The sequence below is a fragment of the Mastomys coucha genome, unplaced genomic scaffold (genome assembly GCF_008632895.1).
Source record: "Mastomys coucha isolate ucsf_1 unplaced genomic scaffold, UCSF_Mcou_1 pScaffold21, whole genome shotgun sequence".
Lineage (NCBI taxonomy): Eukaryota > Metazoa > Chordata > Mammalia > Rodentia > Muridae > Mastomys > Mastomys coucha.
Window position 1 is genome coordinate 79,170,131 of NW_022196904.1, and position 18,448 is coordinate 79,188,578.

Consider the following 18,448-nt stretch of genomic DNA (forward strand, 5'->3'; position numbering starts at 1 on the left):
GGGGGGGGGAGTCGATTTTTCTCCTTCCATGGTGGAAGGAGGAATCTCAGGTTTTCCTGATTGTGCTGAAAGTGCTTTTACCACGAGGCACCCCATTAGCCCTATCTACTTCCAGTAGATACTTTTAATACGCTTCTTCTTTTCTTCTTTCTCTGCCTCTGTCTCTGTCTCCTTTCTTTGTATTGCGTCTCATTCTCTAGTAGAGACTAACTTCAAACTCAAGGTAATCCTTCTGCCCTCCACCCTGCCCCTCTCTCCCACTGCTACTTTTAAAGTATCACATTATTTAATCCTAATTATCTGTATAAAGAAACCGATGCCCGGGGTTAGAACATTTTGCCAGATTGCGAGGCACCTCTTCTCCCCGCACGGTGGTGACTGTCTCAACGTTTCAGATGGAAGCTATCCGTGCCCCTCATGAATTGGGACTTTTTTTTTTTTTAAAGTACCGTTTCCGTTATTTTGAATAAAAACTCGAGAAGGAGGCCTGGAAGGGAGCGAGAGAGAAGCGCAGAGACCAGAGCACAGGAGGCGGCCCCGCAGGCGAGGGCGGGCGGGGCGAGCTCGGTGCTCCCGGGAAGGTCAGGCGCTGCCCTCCCTTCAGCCCGCCCCGAACAGCAGCGACACCTGGGCGGCGCAACCGGCTGCGAGCGCCGGGCGGCAGAGAGTAGCTGGCAGCGCCGAGGAGGTAGAGGGGGCAGCTGGGGCTGGGGCAGAGACGCGGCGCGAGCTCTGGTTGTGACTTTTCCGCCCACTGGCGGTGTCACCAGGACTGCTTTCTGGTCCTGCTCTGGCTCTTGGTGTAGCTGGAGGAGTTGGTGTAGAGAGAGATTTCTGTTGTCCTCGCTATCCTGACTGCTGCAAAAGTGAACCACCGGTGTCGGCAACCAACAAGCTTCATTTCTCAGTGTCTCCTTTAGTTAAGAGTTACTTCTGCTGCCCTCGCTGCCGCCGTGTGTCCGGGAAGTTAGGGACACCAGGTAGGCAGTCGCGACGGGGACTGGGGGTGGTACTTTGAAGGCTTGACCCCAGACCTGGGGCTGGAGGCTGGCTGCGGAGCAATCGCCCGCAGGGTGCTCAGGTGAAGACTGGCAGAGGGTAGAGCTTTCCCCAGGTGCAGCGAAGGGAGCCAGCCAAGGGACCCGCGAACTCTAGTTTGAAAATTAACAGATTTGTTTTGGGACATTTTCCTCTACACCCAACCAGACTTCTTTCCGTAGCGAGCTAAGTCACATGGGTGGGATCTGCCAGCTTCAAACTGCAAAACCGCATGTGTCAGGGTGTAAGACCCATCCAGTAGCCTTAGGAAGTGGGGTAGGAAGTGGGTCTCTGGGCTCACAATGCCTCCTCCCTTTCCTCCCTTTATAAATCGCCTTTGGCTATGAGGGGCTCCATTTCCTGTATCGTTGAAAAGTTCTCATTCTCACCAAGGGCTAGTATGTGACCAGCTTCCAGGACTCCAGGTTGTAGGCTCTGGACACACGCTTTGACCCTACAGCCTCGTAGTAGTGTGCAGAGGAAACCTGGGGGATTCAGATACACGACTGGAGGGTGGGGTGGGTCCAAACTGCTGTCCAGCTTTCTCTCCTTCTGACAGTCCTTTCTGGCTAGAATGCTGGTCCTGCTGTCTGCAGGATGGAGAAGCCAGGACAATGCAAGCTAGCTGAAAGTGCCCGAGGTCTTGAATCAGTTTCTGGAGCTCTCTAGCATCTGGCCCCCAAACAACTTCTTTCATCTCTGCCCCTCATCATTCCTGGAGTGGCGTACATTTGAAATCAGATTCTTGGACCTACTAAAAGTGTCCAGGAAAGACAAGAGAGGTTCAGTGAAGGAGGAGGTGTGATGCTGATTTCTCTTTTCCGGACGTTTATTACGGGCCAGACACTCTTCTCTATACAATGCGTTCCTAAATTCTCACAAAGCCTCACAAGGTTGGTACACTATACTTCTTTTTATAATTGAGATGCTGAGCCTCAGAAAGATTGGTTCTCCTATCCTAACACACCTAGATTCTAATTCTAAAACTTTTCTACTTTGTGCTTTTTGGTAAAGACAAGCCAGGGCAGGTAAAAAGCAAGCAAGCAAGCAAGCAAGCAAGCAAGCAAGCATTATTGAGCTCTCACTAAGTGCCAGGCACCGTTAAAGCATCTCAGAGGTCCTATTGGCATGCATGGTCAGGTCCATCCTTCTGAGAGAACCAGTGACTGATATTGCCTCTCTCTCAGTCGCTCTGCTCCAGAAAGCCTGCCTGATCCACTCAGCTGTTACTGCTTGGGTGGGGCAGGAGTTCTGTTTGCTTTATGCTTAGAAATGGTTTGGGGTCTAATGAAAGATCGATTGTCTGAATCTGATCCGTTAGACCCGACCGTTGGCTTGTGAATGATACCTCTGTCCCTTAAGAGGCTCGTTCCAGGCTTTACTCAATAAACATTTGTGGAATGAATGAATGAATGAATTAGCACCTTGTGCACAGTGATCTGCTGCCTGAAGGACGATGGAGCGGTGGAGGGTGGGGGCAGCCTGGGCCCCTAAACTCCAAGCCAATGATCCCAGCAGTAGCTTCCCTGAGCCAATTTCCTTCTTCTGTAAATTGGAGATGATGATCCCCTTATGATAGTCAGATTTTTGTTACCCTGACAAAACACCTAGTATGATCAACTAGTGAAGAGGGTTTGTTTGGCTTGCGGTTTCGGCCCGTGTTCAGTGCCCTCTGCTGCTTCTAGGCCTGTGGCAAGGTAGTGCTTGATGGTGGGAGTGTATGGCAGAGGAGAAGGCATTGGGACCTCAGTTTCCTCTGCAAGTGAATGCCTTCAAGGTATGAAGTTCCAAAGACCATAGTCTACTTCCTTTTTAAAACAGAAGTTAAAAGAAGTTTTCTTACTTTTATTTTATGGGTAGGTGCTTTGCCGCCATGTATATCTGTGTACCACATGCATGAAGTGGTCATAGGAACCAGGAGAGGGATCTGACCATCTGGAACTGGAATTACAGAATGTTGTGAGCCACCGTGTGGGTGCTTGGAGCAGAACCAGAGTCTGCTGGAAGAGGAACTCTTACCGATCTCTCTCTGCCCCCCTCTCCCTCTCTCCCTTCTTTTGTAATAAATTTAATGTATGTAAGTGTTTTGCATATACCACATGAGTGCCTGGTGCCCTTGGAGATCAGAAGAGGGTGTCCCATCCCCTGGAACTGGAGTTGCAGATTTGTTGTGCACAGTCATATGGGTTCTAGGACTCTAATCTGGGTCCTGTGGAAGAGCATCCAGTGCCCCTAAGCCCCTCTGAGCACTCATATCCACAGAGCTGTATTTATAGTCCCCTTATCCTTCTTCCCAAAGATTCCAATATGCCCCAGTGGTATCACCAAGCACTCGGTACCTTCAGGGGAGATTCCGACTATATTACGACTTTCCTTTGCCAGTCAGTCATGAGAACCGAGTGTTACATGTTAGTTATTATTTATTACTTGAATTGTATACAAATGTGCATGGTGTTGATATGTTTAAATATAGAAAGTTCAAAAGCTTTGTCAAACTTAAAGGCATGGTGGGATCCAACTTTTAACTCAATAGAACTCAGTTATAATATAAATGTTTTATGCAACTTGAGCTCAAATTCTCTTCTCTTCTCTTTTCTTCTCTTCTCTTCTCTTCTCTTCTCTTCTCTTCTCTTCTCTTCTCTTCTCTTCTCTCCTCTTCTCTCCCCTCCCTTCCTCTTCCCTTCCCTCTCTTCCCCTCCCCTCTTCCTTCTATCCTTCCTTCCTTCCCCCCTTTCTTCCTTCTTTCCTTCTTATTTTAAAATTAAGAGTCCAAGACTATTTGGCAGTTAATAATTCTTAATCTTAAAGTCTTGATCAGAAAATGTAAGGTAGTCCCTTTGTTTTACACTGTGAAGGCAGACTTGACCTTCAAGGGAACTATATATTTATACAGGAAATTCTAAGAGCTGTCTAAGGTATGCTAGGCAGAAACAGTAAGAGCAGTTTGAAGGGCAGGGGCACATTGCTGAAGATGGGGAGCCACGACCCATGACCTCAAGGGGCTTTCTCCGGCATTCATTGTATTCTTTGGCAGACAGGGAGACAGACAAATGGGACCTACTGTGGGAAGCCAGTGTCTTGGCTATTACCTCTGTACTCACAAAAGACCAATCGTACAAACCGGGCTTTCTCCTTTCTGAATTCAGGCTTCTTTACTTAAACAGTTGGGGAGCTGGATTGGATGAGAGTTCTTGCAGTCTTAAAGATCTAATTCTGAGTTATTTTCTGCCCATGTCCCAAATGACTCTGGTAGTGGGAAAATGGTCCTACTCTCTGTTGCTTTGAGCTTTTGGTGACAGCTTTGTGACAGTCCTCACCTGGCTGTCATTCACACTTTGTTTAGAGGGCAGTTGTTTTTAGTCTTTTAATTGTTAGCTATTAGTCTAGAACTCCCTAAAAGCTTGGGAGGAGAGAACAGTTTGGGGGATAAATTTTGGAATGGTAGGTATATAGAAATATAATAAAAGCAATGTCTTTTAAAAAATCACAATAAAGTCATGTGGTTCATGAAGTATTTGCTGCTAAGTTACTAAGTACCGTGTTTTTCCGTAGTGCCCCCTGGGCACTTGGCCATGTGGTAGAACTCTTGCAGAATGTGGGAGAGGCACATGACCCTACTTGACTATTGAAGGACTGGACAGAATGAAAAGAGGTTACAGAAGACAGGAGAGAGAACATAGCTGTGGTCAGCACAGGGATGCAAAGAAAAGACCAATGTAGGAAAGTCTGAGGCCCCAAGGGCTCAGGCTGAGCTTTTCAATGCTGCGCCCTGAGACTGGCACTCCATAGAGGCTTAGTGAAGTATTTTAAATTAAACCATAAGTGAACAAATGAAACACTGCTGAAACCTGGTGCTGTGCCCCTCCGACAGTTACAGTGACTTCTTTTTGAATGTAAACCTCCCCAAACACATTCATAGATGTCGTCTCTCGTCAATGATTGAGAGAAAACATGGCTACAATGAAAGCATTTCCTACCCTACCATGTGTATGTGTGTCACATGTATGTGAGTTTGCATGCATGTGGAGGCCTGACGTTGATGTCAGGAAACATACATAATCACTCTTTCACTGTACTGAATGAGGCACAATCTCTAAATCAAACCCAGGGCTTGCAGACATGACTAGTCTCCCCAGCTGGCTTGTTTTTGAGATTCTCCTCTCTCTTACTTCTGAGGCTGGTGCCCACCCATCATTTATGTGGGTTCTGAGCATCCTAACTCTGGTCCTCATGCTAGTGAGACAAACATGTAACCTCTGAGCATCTCCCCAGCCCCTCACAGCACATTTTATCCATTCTTGGTAGCTACCAATAGACATAGATTTGGCTTCATATTCCTGAGTCTTCTTTCTATAAATTCACCAAGAAATAGTTGTGGGAGTGGGGATGGATCTCAGAGGTAAAGTGCTTGCTTAGCATACACAAGGGCCTGGAGTAGATCCCCAGTATGTATAGAAACACAAGAGTGTGGGCCCACATGCACACACAGAAAGACCTTGTAAGCAATTCCACACACGTCTGAGCTAGAGGAGAAAGAAAGGCATCACTTGGCTCCTGGGTGAACAGGCTCTTCTTTTTCCCCTCTTGGGAGCATTGTTTTACTGTGACATTTTCTCAGTACTGAACTGACACCATCAGCTCCGATCAGACAGATGTGTTTTATGCTGCCATTACTCATGGCCACAGGCGCCTGGGCTTTCCTGCCACTGGCTGAGTCACTTGGTTAAAACACAGGGCTGCAAGGCTGAGGGCACAAGCTGGAGACTAGACCAGAAGAAGCTGTTCAGTCAGATCTGTGCTCTGGTCTCCCTGCCAGTGATCTGCATGGGAATGAAGGTAGATGTGGCAAGTTGGATTCTTTACAGCAGATTCATTACCACTGTTGGTTTTAAACTAGTCATTTGAATTTTGGAAGTACAGTTTGATGCTTTCCGAATGTATACTAAGGTTGGTTCAGTTTTGTCATTGCGGGTATGTTTAGGGAACTCATCTTGCTGTCCCCAAACCCTAACTTGTTACCATATCCTATAATCTTCATGTATCGCTAAAATGGCTATGGTCCTATCTGCCTCTTGAGGTTGCAGAGAGACTTGAATAAGTTTGTGTATTTAGTAAAAATCAGCCAAAACTGATGCTGTTGCTTAGTGGCTGGCCAAGAGTCATCATTTAAAGACTTGCTGCTTCATAACTACCTGGGGTCATTTCTTATTTAACTAGTTTCTGTCTGATGCATTCACAGCAACTCATGAGCATTTAAAGTCACAGACACTCATCAGTGAATGCTGTGAGTTTGTGCATCTATGTTTTCAAGATATCATTACTGGTTACATAGGATTCATCCTCAGTTACTCTTCCATGCATTTCCCCTGAGCTAGGATGTGTTTGGTTGCTAATGGCACATAATACATTATCTGTGATGGCTTCAGAATGCTTTTTTTAACCCCATGATGAAAGAAGATGATGATAGTGGTATCTAAACTTTATTTAGCACTTATTTTGTATCAGATATTATTCTAAACATGGACCTACATACATTTGCTAACTATTAAAGCAGTTTGTTACTGATGGTATTTTTTTGTTTCATTCATTGGAAATTGAGGCACAGACAAGTTGTCCAAGGTAACATAGCTAACAAGAGAAGGAATAGAGATTTGACCTCATGCATCTGGCCTCAGAACCCATGGTTTGGATCATAAGAAGACAATTTGAAGTATTTGGTACCTATATGTGTCCTAATAGCATCCTGTCTTCTTGCTCATGAATGCAGGAGGTTACAAACTGAGTTCTAGATGTAGATCTCATAGGATGCATAGCTTGTACAGTGTTGAGACTACACAAAAGAATATTTAAAAATGGGTATGTTGCAAACATTTGGGAGATTTTTCTATGAGAGATAGTAATAATGGGGATTAAGTAGTTCAGGGAGTGTCTAGGGGACAATAAACTACCAAGTGGTGAGGCAGCTGCTTGGAACCTACTTAAGGATTAATACTGGGCCTAGGCAGATGGCTCAGCAGGTACAGTCTCCTGCCAAGTCTAACAACCTGAGTTCGATCCTAAGGACCCACACCGTAGAGGGAAGGAACTGATCCTGATAGTTGTCCTCTGACCTCCATATGTGTGCTGTGGCATGCACCCCTATCTCAAATTAAACAGATACATTTTAAAGAGGGATCAATATTGCTCTAGAAAAAAATGATTAATGTGTAATTCTTCGAGTGTTAAGAACTAGTGCTGTTTACATTAAGTAAATCGTATCATCTATGGTCTTTAGAAGACATTGTTTCTTTTTCCCCCATTCATTTTGGTGTTACTACAAATAATAACCAGAACATGGTGATAAGCAGAATATCCATTTAAGATTAATTTATTGTTATTTATGTGTATGAGTGTTTTGTCTGTATGCATGCTTATCTGGTACCTGTGTGCCTGGTACCTGTTGGGGTTAGAAGATGATCTAAGATCTTCTGGAACTGGAGTGACAAATGGTTATAAGCCACTAAGTGGGTACTTGGAATAAAACCTGGTCCTCTGCAACAGCACAAGTACTTTTAACTGCTTAGTCATATTCTATTTCCTAGAATAGGTATTATTTACTGAGTACACACTTGGTGTTAGTCTGTTAGTCTCTTGTTTATCTAGTTGAAAGGAGAGCTCTCAGAAATAATACACATCATCTTCATAATCATTGTGGTCTTGCTAGAATCCTGGGACACTTTGCAACCGATGGTTAAAACCAGACATTTTTAAGGTATACACACAGATAGTAAGAAGCTGGGATTCTAATGTGGGATATATAGCAATGTGATAGGAGAAGGGTTATAGTACAGAAAGGCTTTCTAGTTAGTGTTCATGGTCAAGTGTGAGTCTCGAAGCCTGTGTTTCCTCAAAACCTATTGGCAGAAGAATAAAACTCATGTTGGACTCAGATAACCTTTTAGATACACTTCTAGATGTTCAATTAAGAAGTAACTTAGTCTTTCTAAGTCTGTTTCCTTTCCTGAAAAAAAGCTTCATAATCTCTCAGTGTAAGATAAAAATATATTTATGTAATATTATAACATGAGTATTATTTTTCTGTTGTCACCTCCAATGGCCAAAAGACACCAAGAGAAAGGAAAGAAGATAGGGCAGAGAAGAGAAAAGAATGGATCAGAAGACAGGTAGGGAGGTGCCAGGGTCAGCAAGTGTCAGTACCATTCTGTCTTCTTGTATGTATGAATGCTCTTATGTGTATGTGTGCATGAATGCACATGCAGATGTGAAGTCAGGGGCCAACATCAGGTGTCTATCATTTTCTGCTTTATTTTTTGAGACAGGCTTTCACACTGAACCTGTAGCTCATGCATTGATGGGACTGGCTGGCCAGCAAGCACCCAGATCCTCCTGTCTCCACAGTGCTGGGATTATGGGTGTGTGTTGCTATACCAACTTTTTAAAGTAGGTGCCGAGAATCTGAACCCAGGTCTCCATGTTTAGGCTGCACTTTAATGATTGCTGTTTCCCTTTTTCCTTTCCTCTCTGTTCTCTTCTTTCATTTCTCTTGACGTCTTCTTTTGGTTTATTTAGTTGTTACCAGTAAAGCAATAATCATGGTACAAGGTGGTAAATGTTTTGGTAAAAAGAAATACAGCTTATTGTGAGATTACAGGGAAAGACAGCTACCTGTAAAATTTGGAATGTGGTAGATGAACTAAATGTGGCTGAGTGGCATTTTGCTAGGTTGGGAGGGGGGCAAAGTGGAGAAGTCAGATACAAGGCATACAACCTTTAAAAGCACACAGACGGGGGGGGGGCTGAGAAGGGAACATAGAGAGGCCACTGAGTTGACACTTAAGGTAGGTAGGTTATGGAGGAGGTGCTACTAATGTGGTGAAATGACAGCCAAAGTAACATCAGGCTTAAAAACTCTTAATCCTCAAGGCCACAAAGCATTAACAGAAGTTTCTCAATATTACAAATGAAATGACTAAGTCTCTTTAGGAGAGTTCACACCCCAAAGGACAGAGAAGACAGTTGAGGTTGACCAGCATGCTTGTTTGGACTTGTAGATACAAATGAGACACCATGTTTTAAAGATTTTTTTTTCTTTTTGGTTATTACTATGTGTAGATAGGAGATACTGCTATTTAATTTGATTGCTCCCGGAGGGCACATAGCTCTCTTAGTTAGAATTTTACTGCTGTGAACAGACACCATGACCAAGGCAAGTCTTATAAAGGAAAACATTTAATTGGGGCTGGCTTACAGGTTCAGAGGTTCAGTCCAGTATCATCAAGGCAGGAGGAGCATGGCAGCATCCAGGCAGGCATGGTGTAGGAGGAGATGAGAGTTCTACATCTTCATCTGAAGGCTTCTAGCAGAATATTGATTTCCAGGCAGCTAGGATGAGGGTCTTAAGCCCACATCCACAGTGACACACGTATTTCAACAAGGCCACACCTTCTCATAGCGCCACTCCCTGGGCCAAGCATATATAAACCATCACAATGGCATATTGAAAACTGATGACCCCTATGTTTTAATTTATATGACTCACATTGAAGCCATTTTATTTTTTAAAAAAGGTAAATATATGCTAAGCTTATTTTCTATTTTATTTATTCATCAACGGATTATGTGTATGTTTTATGTGCATGAGAGTGAAAATGATTTATTTATTTGGAATGGACATTGAAGTTGGGGCTGCTCACATGCTAGATGAGCACTATATCAATGAACTGCATCCCCAGCCCTCATTTGCTATAGGGTCTCCTTTTGGCAAAATGATTGAGTCTTAAACCCAGAAGGACTATCTTTTTGTTTGTTTGTTTGTGTTTTTGCTTTGTTTTGTTTTTCAAGACAGGATTTCTCTGTATAGCCCTTGATGTCCTGGAGTTCACTTTGTAGGCCAGGCTCCAGAAAGATTATCTAAGGCCTCTCTTCATGTCTTTAGAATCGAGTTTAAGATTCTAGAATTAGACACCCACTGTGTGCTGAATTTGGTCAATGCACTCTACGGTTTCTTGTGCTTAGTAGGTGCCATCATAGCTAGCAGCTTCTGAGCTTCTTGGCAGGAGGCCAGGGAGACTCAGCTGGTCAAACCTTCACTAACAGGAAGCTACAAGAACCTGTGTGGCTCTTCTCCATAAGCACTTAGTAAAATACCCAAGTACATACAAGTGTGTGTTTGTGTGTTTCTAGGACTGTGTTTATGTTTTCCAGAACGTTGTCTGCTTCATTCAGACCACAGGGAAAACCTGACCTATACCTGGAATTCCTTAGGGAAAGCCACTGGGGAGTTAGCCTTGGTTACTTGAGCCCAGTGTAAAGATCACTTGCTTCACTACAGGAACCAAAGGGTGGCCAAGATCCAAGGGTGTGGAGGAAATGTAACCCCACCTGTCAGATCCTGCCAGGGACAGATGCCACGCCATGGAACTGAACACAGCTGTTTACTTGGGGTGCAAGGGAGTCAGGAGTGGGTTATCTGTTTGCTTTGATCTTTCTCCTTCAGACTTTCCCTGAGATCACTCTCCGAGCAGCCAGAAACTAAAAGCAAGCTTCGGGTATAGGGTATGAGGCATGCATGTTATACTTCTAGAGGCATCCCATATGGAGCTCTTGGAATACTAAACCTTTGGATCTGACCTCTTTCTTGGGTCACAGCCCATGTCATAATGGTGTTAATCAAGTATGGGCTTGGTCCTATGGTAGATTCTGCATATGTCTCTTTTCTTTGAGACCGAGGCATTATTATTGATGGAATGTGAGTGGGAACTGCTCAGGTCCTTGAGAGTGTTTGACAGTCATGCCTGCGATTCTAGGTTAACATGCAAATGCAGTATGACTGGTTGTTCTTCATTGAAAATAAAGTGGCAGTTCATTGAAACTTTTATTAAATTCTGAATATTTGTGATAAAAGGGACAACACCCTAGTGGGATAAATATCAGATTAAATGATGTATTAACTCAATCAATAAATACTCTTTGCTACATACCAGAAATCGTTTCAGGCTCAGAGTCTAGTGGGGGAAGACAGATGTCTATCGTTATTGTGCAGTGTGATGTTGACAGTCAGAAGTAAGCAGAGGTCAGGCAGCCAGATTCTTCTGAGAGAATGGATGGTATGGTAGCAAGAGCCTTGGATGAACAGCACTCGGAGAGTTCAGAGTAGTAGAGAAAGAATATGGTGGCCAATTAGAGTATAGTCAAAGCAAAGCTGGCAGGAGCTAAGGCCAGAGAGGTTGGAGTGGACCGACTGACCGTGGAGAGCCTTACACAGTTGAGACTGGATATTTGCTTCAGTGGTGTTTTGCCTCTCTTGTCAAGCTCTTACTGGCCTTTCACTTTCCTGTTCTGATGTCTTTAAACCCCCAGGGCATGGCAATTCTTCCCCCCCCACTCCCCATCTCTTCCTGGTCCACTGCTGTGGGTGTTCTTGTCCTCTAACTGACTCAGTGTTTGGTCTCATACCTCTTCTGGTGTCATCACCCACAGCTATGACATCCATCTTCATGTGCTCACTTTATCTTCCTTCTTGGTCTTATTGCTTTTAGAGGCAGGGTGTCAGGGACCTGATTATTTCCTCAGTTCCCAGCACTGAAAAACCAAGTGTGGGAAAGTACAGAGAATAAAGGTATTTTGAAGCACTAAGTTATGGCTCTTATAAGAATTTAGAGGTTAATCTTTTACAAATGTTTGCTTTTTATTATGTGTGTGTATAAGGGACATTGTGCCTACAGAGGGCAGAGGTGACAGATTCCCCCAAAGCTGAAGTTACAGGTAGTTTTGAGCCACCTGATGTGGATACTGGGCATAGAACTTGGGTAAGAACTCTTAACTGATGAGCCACTTCACCAACCCATTAATAAATAATTCTTAACTACAAATTTGAGTTTTTGTTTCCATGGAAGCTGAAAAAATTTAATTCATCAGGCTTGAAATAGCTTATCTTTGTTCAGATCTACTGGCAATGTTGGCCCTGGACTAACATTTGGATGTCATAGAGAGTTCCCACTACTCTAAATGATAAGAGTAGTATGTAGACCAATGGTTCTCAACCCCAACAGGGGCCAAATATCAGATATCCTACCTATCAAATATTTACATTACAATTCATAACAGTTGCAAAATCACAGTTATAAAGTAGCAATGAAATAATTTCATGGTTGGGAGGTCACCACAACATGAGGAACTGTATTAGAGGGTCACAGCACTAGGAAGGTTGAGAATCACTGATCTAGACTATACAGATAGCTTATACTGGGTATCCCCTTTCCTTTTAGAAATTCTGAAACTAGATACATGCCTATGTGACCATCCCCCCAAATAATTCTCAATCAAGTCTCTAAGGAACTCTTAATTGGCAACATTTCACATATGCTTTGTGTCTTATGTGACCTCTGGTGAGGACCTTGGAAGCTCAGACCCATTTTCCTCCTGGCTTTAATGAATGTCTTTTTTTTTTTTTTTTGTCTTTTGCTGAGTCAGCTTTGTATATATTTTCTGTGAAAAATGTATAGCAAGCAGTAAGCATGACTTGATGTTGAAATCCGAGACTGCACTTGGCCATTGCTTCAAGATAACATGAACTGCCACAGCGTGCAGAGCCAAACTGCCTTCTTATTGTTGTTGTTGTTATTGTTGTTAATTTTCCACCTAGGGTTTTGTGGATACAAACACTCAGAGAATTACTGGTCCTTCTACAGAGATGAAGGCGTTTGTTAACCTGTGTGTATGGGCATAAGAAGAAGTGCTTTCAAAGCTTTCATGGGTTTTGTCATTTCATAAGCCAAATCCAATTTCATCCTTGAAAATCAAATGTTAAGCTTTGAAATCCCAAACTTTGAGAAGGTTAGAATCTCTGAGAGTTTATTTGTTTTGAAGCAAAACAAAATGGAAGGGTTCACAAACAGGATACCCACCTCCAAACTGAACTGGAACCAGTGCGGATCAATTATGGTGCAGTGTGAGGTAGCAGCCTGAACAAGAAGGAGGTAGCCATTTGAGAAGAGCTATGGATTAGCACAAGAACATTAACTTTTTATAGGCTGTGTAGACTATATCCAACAAAGCAGGAAACAATGAAAAGACTAAAATCCTCTAATATAATATCTGTATGGAGATATGCAACATTCAAAATGCTTCCACAAACCTATCATTCGATGATAATGTTATCCTTACTGGGTAGGTGACATTATTAGTTCAAAGACTAGAACACTACGATTCAGAGAAATGAGTGGCTCGTCTAGACAGACTTGGTTAGTTCAGCTAACCAGGATCCAGAGAAGATCAAGCTCTATCAAGTCTAGTAGAATCTTGATGGATTCTGGCTTTAAAGTATGTACTAGTCAAGTTTCAGAAATGAAGGGTGTCACTGGATAAGTGAAAGCTTTAGGGCTAAGTTTCCACTCTTGCTGGATGTCATCTTGGATACAGTTTACTTATAGGGAGAGAATGAAGGTGACCGTTCTGTTTTATAGTACCTTGGTTGGGACTTGGACAGAAAGAGAAAGAGACAGAGGATGTGATCCACAGGTCTATGTTCTTGATGAGTTGTTGGACAAGGTGGAAGCCTTACCCCTGTCTCTCTACAGGATCCAACTGGGAACAGGTTTGGTTGTCCATTTTAGAGCATCTCAGACACTACCAGAGTTTTAAAAGGAACAGAATTAAGTTATTAAACAAACTATGGTCAATAATGGCTTTCAATTCCTTCTGATTGTTTTTGTATATCCATAGCAAACCCCTTGGGGTAGGTAATAAATTAAATTGAGTTTTGTATGTGTCAGATGTCTAACATAAAATATTTGTTTAATTCTCACAAGGATCTCTTTCTTCCTCTCTCCTTCCTCTCCTTCCTCTCTCCCTCTTTTTCCCTTCTGTTTCTCCCTCTGTGTACATGCAGGTGCACTCATCCATGTGTGAAAATCCAGAGGTCAATGTGGAGTCTCTATTGTTCCCCTCACAATATTTTTTTTGAAACTGGGTCTCTGATTGAATCAGGCCTCACTGTTTTGGCTAGATGGGCTGACCAGTGAGCTCTGGGGAATCCTTCTGCCTTTGCCCCAACCCTAAATTGTGGTTACACATGGGTACCGCTATGTTTGGCTTGGGTCTCTATACTTCTGCAGTATACCCTTCACCCACTGAGCTATTTCCCCAGCTCCTTAAGTACTAAAATTTCAGGCATGATCCACCACACTTAGCTCTACATATGGTTGATTCTTACCAGGGCATCAATAAGGAATAAAGTTCTTCTAGTGAGAATGTTAAGCATAATTGAAAATCATAGAGCTCTTCTTAATGAAGGCATGCTTTGTGTTTGAATGTGTTTCCATTCCTGGGTCCCACAGGACTCAAGAATAGCAAATTTTCTTACTCTTCTTGGGTAGAAGGATCAACAGTGGTCTCTTCTGTTTGTTGGCTGCAGAGTCAGCTTATCTAAAGTTATCCCTCCTTGGCAAAAGTTCATCACCTGGGAAAAATCTGCCTTATTAGATAAAGATTTTTATATTGCTGCCTTATAAGAAAGAAGAAAGCAGATCATTCAAGTACTTGTTGCTATCGTTAGCATCATTTCTTTTAACTAATCATCACATTGCACTTAAAAGACATTGCATCTTAGGGTACCATGGAAGAGCTGACCATAGCCACATAAAGTCCAGGCTGACATATTGGTGAGCACAGACTATTAACAATATTAAATGCCTGAAACCAAGACTCCAGAGCAGGGAAGCTCACTCTGCTAGTGTTCTCTGGCTGCAGGTAGTAAGGTTCAGCGTCTCTAGATTAGATAGTGAAGCAGGGACCAGGGCTCCATCACTTTAGGGAATGGAAATGCAAACATTCTTTTGGAGGGTGGAGCTTTATTTTATTTGGGATACTAAGAACATAGCAGTGTGGGTAGTCACATCAGCTAATAATTACATAGGGAACCTGTGTTTGACTTACGTTCCTTAAATATATAAGCTCATCTGATTTTTCACATCATGACTTTACTCACATGATTTTCACATCGTATTTTACCAATGAAGATGCTGTCTTAGAGTTTCTGTTGATGTTATAGAACACATGGCCAAAAACAGCTTGGAGAGGAAAGGGTTTTTTTTTCATTTTTTTTAAAATTTGTGTTTACAGTTCTACATCACAATCTACTAACAACAGAACTTGAGAACTCAAAGAGAGCAGGAACCTGGAGGCAGGGGTGAGGATTCTACCTCTTCAAGGCCATAGAGGAGTGTGGGTTATGGATTAGCTTGTTCATCATGGCTGACTCAACCTGTTTTCTCATAGAACCTAGGACCACCATCCCAGGGCTGCCTCTCTCACAAACATAATGGCCTACATTCTCCCACACCAATCAAGAAAATATACCACAGGCTTGTCCACAGGCCAAGCCAATCTTGGGTAGTAGTAGGGTATTTCTTCAAGAGAGGTTCTCTTTTCCAAAACGACTCTAGCTGGTGTCACATTGAAATAAAACTAGAAATAAACTTGTCCTTATTTTATTTTTAGTGATGTGTTAAGAATTGGGACCTAGATATTTAAAAGGCACAGTGATTTCTTGTGCTGTTATTAGAAGAAGCAGTGTGAAATGCCTTCACTTTTCACAAATTCATGGAGTAATTCCTGGAAACCCAGTTTGTTTTTTTTTTTATCCCCATGTAAACAAATGAGAATGAATGTTTAAGGTAATTAATTAAGATAAATGTTCTTATATGTCAACCTCAATCCATGGACATATTTCTAACTCTTAACCAAGAAAATAGTAGAAACTAGTACAAATAACTAGAAAGACTTTGCAAACTGTAAGTTCCCTCAGTTGAGGACCAGTTCATAGAAAGACAGGATACTTATCTGGAAATTTGTATATTTCTCTCAGTTTTGTGTTAGAGAGGTATATACTCTGTGACCATAAAGAAATATGCTTGATACTTCCTTTGTCCTTTATCTTATTTTATGTGTGTGTGTGTGTGTGTGTGTCTGTGTGTGTGTGCATGCCATGTGTATATGTGTATGCCTACATTCATTCAGTTGTGGTAAACATAGGCAAGCTTATGGAGGCTACTGACAGTTCAAGTTTTGCTCTTTGCCTTCTACTTTGTTTGAGACAGGGTCCTTTAGTTGTTTAATGACCCCTGAACTTTTGGGAATTATCTTGGCTCTACCTCTCATCTCCTCCTTGATGTGCTGAAATTACAGATGCTTGTACTATGTGTCTGGCTTTTATCTGAGTTCCGAGGATCCAAACCTAGGTCCTCATGTCTTCACAGCAAGCTCTTTTGCCTACCGAGCCATCTTCACAGTCCTCTTTGGTCCTTGAGAATTAACATTTGCTCTTTTGGGAGATGGTGATGGAGGGACTGAGATTTTTTTCCCCTGCCTAATGAATTGCAAAATTAATTAATAATAGAAATAATAGAAATAGAAATAGAAAGCATCTCATTTTGACATATTTGTGATCCCATTGGACTTCTTTTTCAAACCACTTAGTTATTTCTACAGAAATGGTTTTCAGGGTTCGTATTTTCCTGGAAAGAGGACACTGAGGCTAACAGCGAGCACACATGTGCTTGCTGAATTCTGGTCACAGATCTGCTAACCTTCCATTTGGTAACAGGGGTTGTCACTTGTGCGGAACTAACTGTGTGACAGCTGGGACACTTTTGTCATGGAAATCATGGTTTCTTTGCCTGTTGAAGCAATTTCCATGACAGGAAGTTTTGGGGCTATGGCCTTGATTTCTAATGACAGATGTATAAAAAATTGGTATGAGATACAGCAGCTTAGATTTCATGGATGTGATGAAAGTTTGAGATGGCTGAAATTTTTCTCTATGTGTCTCTGAGAACTTTTGTATTTCAAAGTCCCAAAGGAAGAAAAAGAAAACTACTTGACTTTAGAACACAAAAATTGGCAGTAAGAGTGCCCAATTCTTTTTTTTTTGTGTGGGTGTTTGTGTTTTGTAATGAAGGAAGCACAATAAAATACAAAACTAGGATTCTTGGGGCAAGGAAATCATTAGCAAATAACTTGCTCCTGTGATTTCTCTCATGAAATTATTTTTAGCTTTTGGTTTATTGTTTCTGTAACATTACTTGTTTGAAGAATACAAAAAAAAAAAAATCTTCCAGGAGACTAGAAGGTCCTTAATGTTACATATTCCACAGGAGCCTCATTCAGACATACTTTTTATTAAACAGACTCAAAAGGTTACATGTAGGTTGAGAGACCAATGATTGGCCCTGACATGAAATACAGCGTAGAAGGATAAGAGAGATCTGACTCTCATTGCTTCCACTACTTTATCAGGAGGGCTGTTCTGAACTGCTCCTGACAGATAGGTTTGAGGAAACCATATTGTTTGAGCTCAGGCTTACCTCTAACTTGAAGATTGATTGCTTCCTACTAGAGGCTACAATGATGTCATAGCATCTCTTGTTCATGGCATTATGTTGAATAATTTAGAGTCTAACCTAGAGAGCAGCAGGCATTCCCTAGATCAGACTGTATTCCTCAGCTAATCTTTCTATCTGATTTCCTGTGACTCATACTGGGTATACACCGTAAATTTAACACACAGCAATAATCTGTCCTACGAAATTCACCAACTACATACTGTGTTTGTGTTTAATTTTTTTTCACTGTACTGTCAGTGTATCAAGATTGTTAATTCTCTGCTCTTGCTCGTTTTGTATCCTCAGGGCAGCTGGCAGAATTTCCAGAGAGTGGGGCTGAGAGCCATGGGTGTTTTTCAGTTACCAGAAGTTGCTAGGCTAGAGGGTGGCTTAGTGCATAGCACTGTCCTCATTTGTGGCCCTATGTTGGCTTCCAAGTCTTTCCCCTTCTCAAAGAGAAGCAACTGAGAAAGTTCTTTCCTCAAGTACTCCCTTACTCACAAGCTCGAACTTTAGACATGAGTCCACAGGAATTTGTTTTAACATCTCTCCAAACACATGACTCCATTCAAGACTTGGATTTAGGCTAGAGCAGAGACTGAGGTGGGCACGTGAAGAGACCTCCCAGTGTGCATCTGAAGAGCTCTTGTTGGCATCCAGGAAAGCAGCTGTTAGTCATGTCCACAACGGACAGTGCCGCAGGGAATCACAGATGGCAGATTAAACAGTACAAGTGGAGACATCAGAGGACTGGTCTCCACTTTGATCAGGAAAGGTACTGAGAGATCAGCAGGGTAAGTTTAGGCTCAGAAAGCTAGTATTAACATGTCTGCATGCTGACCTGGTGTCTTGGGATTTACACTTTGGTGTTTTCTGGTATTCCTTGTCCTTAACCCCTTAAAAAAAGTCAGCCCCTAGTAAATGGGAAAGTGCTCCACCAGAGAAAGTCTGAGGGAGGGCTCTCTGACTGACACAGATGTAGAGGCTCACAGCCATCCATCGAACTGAGTGCAGGGTCCCCAGTGAAG

The 18,448-nt window shown here is 42.5% G+C and overlaps 1 protein-coding gene across 16 annotated transcripts in view; it reads left to right on the plus strand.

Moving 5' to 3' along the window:
• Sytl2 (synaptotagmin like 2) overlaps positions 1–18,448 on the plus strand; it is a 147,235-nt gene that overhangs the window by 32,416 nt on the left and 96,371 nt on the right. For 6 of the 16 annotated variants that reach the window (XM_031387324.1, XM_031387316.1, XM_031387323.1 and 3 more), the window contains exon 1: positions 489–980. The exons of 3 other annotated variants lie outside the window; for them this stretch is intronic. The gene's annotated coding sequence lies outside the window, so the exon portion shown is untranslated. Of the gene's footprint in view, positions 1–488; positions 981–18,448 lie in introns of those variants that run through there. 7 more of the 16 variants (XM_031387330.1, XM_031387331.1, XM_031387328.1 and 4 more) reach the window with 3 other exon arrangements.